Source organism: Triticum dicoccoides, chromosome 3B (genome assembly GCF_002162155.2).
Source record: "Triticum dicoccoides isolate Atlit2015 ecotype Zavitan chromosome 3B, WEW_v2.0, whole genome shotgun sequence".
NCBI classification, from domain to species: domain Eukaryota; kingdom Viridiplantae; phylum Streptophyta; class Magnoliopsida; order Poales; family Poaceae; genus Triticum; species Triticum dicoccoides.
In genome coordinates this window covers 214,160,448-214,165,001 of record NC_041385.1, presented here as the reverse complement: position 1 = coordinate 214,165,001, position 4,554 = coordinate 214,160,448, and positions in this window count along the sequence as shown.

Sequence of the window (4,554 nt, the reverse complement as noted above, 5' to 3'; positions counted from 1 at the left end):
GCGGCGCGCGCGGTGGCCGGGTGCCACGTGGCGGCCTCCGGTTCGCTGAGGGCGGCGGCGCGGACATATTCAGTCCGATCCGGACGTGTCCGGCGGCGGAGAGGGAGCGGGGCTAGGGTTAGGGGGGATTTCATCCGCGAATTTCGGGGGAGAGGGCATATTTATAGGTAGAGGGAGCTAGGAGAGTCCAAATGAGGAGCGGTTTTCGGCCACGTGATCGTGATCGAACGACCGGGGGCATGGAGGGGGGTTGGATGGGCTTTGGGCCACTTTGGAAGGGGTGTTGGGCTGCAACAAAAGAGGGCTTTTACGGTTACCCGGTTAACCGTTGGAGTATCAAACGGACTCCAAATGGCACGAAACTTGACAGGCGGTCTACCGGTGCTATACCAAGGCCGCTTGGCAAACCTCGGGCCATTCGGAGAAAGTTTAACTCCCGCACAAGAGAAGAGGCAACAAGGGGATGCCGGATGACATAGGAGTGTCGGATTGCAAAACGGACAACGGGGAAAAGGCTCAGACGGATGAGACGAACACGTATGCAAAATGAAATGCACATGATGACATGATATGAAATGCACATGATGACATGGCAAAGTGCAACACGCAAGCAAATGACATGGCAACTACGGCGAATAACTGGCAGACACCTGGCGCAACGAATCCGGGGCGTTACAGATCATCATTTCTGCTGTTAATGCGAAGCTTTTGGTGATCCGTGTTGAACTGAATCATGAGATGGATGATGTAGAATCCATCCTTCTTGCTTGGTTTTGGGACATGGATGCAGGAGAAGTTAGTTTTATGCGCGAAACCCATCTTCTTGTTCCTTTGTTTCTTGATATGCACGTGGCCACCTCTAAAGTTGAAGCCTTGGAGAGCATCATCTAGAATATTCATTATGTGGGTGTAGTCCCTTTTCTCGTACTCTCTGGAAGGGTCAAAATACACGGCGTGGGAGACTTGCGGGTAAAGAAAGATAAGGACGGCGCTCCCGTTGCTGCGGGGAAAAGAAACCTCAAATTATTCCCCATATGAGAGAGAAGGAATGATTGAAATGTACGAAAGGGTTGTCCGGAACTGACTTACTTTGGATGATAAGGCACGAGGACAATTTCCCGGTCCTTATTCTGTACCATGATGTTTTGGAGGTACTCCCTAGCAGTTTCACGCTCAAAGTCGCCGAGACTCAAGAAAGACTCGTGCATGTAGTACGGATCTGCCACACAGATTTGCGAGGCTTCTTCACTCTTCCTGACGAAGCTCATATGTAGCGCAAAAAGGCGGACGATAGTAAAATCAAGCCACCTTGTTAGAAACATCTCAAAGATATGGTCAAACCGCAGGAAGAACACCTCCGCGGGCCGTGTGTCGACGTAGCACTTCCCCTCAGGCACACGAGCCGCGTATGTCGGATATCCCGGATCCTTTGAGGCTAGTAGGCTTTTCTCAGTCGACAGCGCATGGTCGTGCAGTCTCCTGAGATCCCCTGATAGTGCCTCCAGCGGTTTCGGCGGTAGCATCGGCTCGCCCGTGAGATGGAACATGACCGCACCTTTCACTAGTACACGCTCTTCAGAATGCATCGTCTGACTGATGTGTGCTCTGGCTTGTTTGGAGGCAGTTACCATCCCCGATCTCTTCCTCTCCTTTTTCTTGGGCACACCTTCCAGACCCTTCCTTAACCCCTGCCCAAGTGTTCCCGGGCTAAGTACTGTACGACCCTCGCACCCGGCTAGTTGAGCCTGTGTTGAGGCGGCATCTTCAGGCGTGTCCTGTGAGGATTTCATGAAGAGAGACTTTTTGCAATCCATGGTACGGCCCTGCCCGGGCATATCATCCATATCCTCATTAGCAAGCTGATAGCCCGATTCGTCAGATGGTTGACTCATCATATCTATGTCACAGTCATATGCGTTTGTATTGAGGTAATCCATAGGGTCGACCTCCATCTCATCATCCATTCTCTGTTCTACAGGAGAAATTACATCAGCCAGTACTATTGCACCCCCTTCATCATGTCGTCCGCCGCACTCACCCGGCACTACAGGAGCTGGTAATTGCGTAGGTGGGGTGGTGGTCCCCGCACATGCTTGTTGATGTGTGGTAGTTATTGGTGTGCTCTCGGCCGGCTCCAGACGAATAAGATTTTTCGGCCATAGCAGCACCCAACCCTTGCAGCGTCCAATCCGCGGCGGGGTCTCGTCGTCCGCTCCCACATGCTGTACTGGAGGAGGCAAATCCTCGTGCCCCGATTTCACACTGGTCAAGCTAACCCTGAAGTGCCCAGCGGGGATCGGCTGGTTGTGGAATGTGCGTTGAGAGGGGTCCGTTATCATCCCCTTTCCCACGTCCACCTTCTGGCCTTTGATCAAGTAGAGTATGGTGCATGGGGTTTCTTTCGCCTGCAAACACATATGTCTGTGGTGTAAAACAACCGAAAGGCAACAAAAATAGAATATTATCTATATATATATATATGTTGGTGCGACATGTAATTACCGTGACGGCGTCGAGCTCAGCCAAAGACGAAGGCCCACCTAGCGCGCCTGAGACTGAGGACGGGCTGCTATGAGCGGGAGCGGCTGCGAGAGGAGGCCCGGTTGCTTGAGCAAGTGATGGTGCGATGGTGTTGTTGTTCATGGAGTTGCTCGCAATGAAACTGGGCATCAGGAAATCATGTACCGTCTTGTCTGGATTTTCCTTCGGCCAGTTGATGATAACTTGAACCAAGTTAGTAGCAAAATCATTTCTGCAGGCAGTTACAGCTGCATTGACTGCCTGCTGTAGCAACTCATATTTGTCCTCGGCTGCTTTTTTCGCGTCCTCGGCTGCTTTTTTCTCGACCTCAAGCTTCACCTTTGCATCAATGTCCGCCTGACTAAACTTCTTTTTCTGCTTCTTGGCCTCCGGGCCGTCGTTGTAAAACACATTCCATGTGGCGCCGTCTCCAGCACCGTGCACACGACCATATTGCGGCCGCTGGTCCAACGGGAGTCCCTTAAGTTCGTTCAAGGCCCGGTTGAGAGGGGTGTCCCACTTGGGCCTCATCGGAGAAGTAGGGCTTTCGGCTGCAAGCCGGTGTTGCTTCTCCAGTAGTCTAATCAATTTCCTCGTGATCTTGTCCGTGTAAAAAACCTTTTTCTCCTTGTCCCACTTGTAGCGGGCCCTGATGAAGTCATGCTCCAAGGGGTTGGTGAACTTCGCGAAGGGGTCTGGGAGACCCGTGGCTTCACGTTCCGCGTCCTACTTATCCCATATGGGCCTTTTACCAAGGTAGCCACGGCTTCCGAGGCGATGCTTCCCCGTGTTCCTTTGCTGAAGGCTTTTGAATTTCGCAGCCTTAGCCTTGGCTGCCTCGGTAGCGCAAGTGTCCTTGAACTTTTCGAACTCCTCTTCCGTAAGTGTCGGATTTTCCTCCAGAATCTTGGACAGGGGTTCATCAGCCTCAATAGCTCGTTTCACCCTCCCTTTCCAGGAGGCCAAATCATTGCTGAACATGCCCATGGCGTGATTGTTAATCTTTTTCATCTTCGGATCATTCCACGGTTGTTCTATGTTATCATCCCGGTCGGGGAACTTGAATCTCTTGTGCAACTTCGTTAGGAGCAACTGCATCAAATGTTCTTTACTCCTTAAGTCATCGTCGTTGATGCTCGCGCATTCCTGTAGGATGCATCCTACTTGGTTCCCATAGCACTTGCGAGGTTCTTCCGGCTCTAACGGCTCAAACTTGCCAGGTGCCATCTTTGTGATCACAAGTCGTCCAATCCCTAGTTTGTTAGGTTTTCGTATCCTCTGCTTCTTATGCTTCCTCTTTTTGGTATCGGCATCGGGGCCGGTACCTTCCCCGCCGGTACCTTCCCTGCCGGTACCTTCCCCATCGGTCTCGGCGCCGCCATCGGTGCCGGCGCCGTTGGTGTCGATGTCGGCGTCCGTACCATCATTGAGGCCGACCTGCAAACCTTGCCTAGCAGTCAAATAGTCGAGGTACTCTTGTTCACCCTCATAACCCATCTCGTCTGCATCTTGGTCAGAAGGCCCAGTTTCTTCGATGTTCGACATGTTTCGTATGATTAAGTGGCCTCATTTATTTCTAAAAGTATGAATAAATGAGAAATGACATAAAAATAAATCTATGTCCCAGCACTCGATATGCCAACTATGTAGCACAAATCATGCCTTTATTCACGGGAAATTTCGGCATAACCTTTGCTAAAAAATGGACATATCGAGCGCCTGAAATTCACCGAAACGGAAATGAATCAACATTTCGGCGTAACATAGGCCACTCGGATCATTTTCCAAACATGACATGTCCAAAACATGACATATGCACATATCACATGTCCAGTTCAAATTTCCATATAAATTCAGCTAATTTTGAAACCCAGCTAAATTCATAACTAAATAGATAACCTAATTAATTAACATGAAGAACCCTAGCAGAGAGGGGGGGTTTACAAAGAGTGCAGGGGCGAGGAGGCAGGCCCGACGACTGCCGGCAGGGGAGAGGAGGGAGGCGAGGGCCGACGGAGTCGGGGGCGAGCGGCT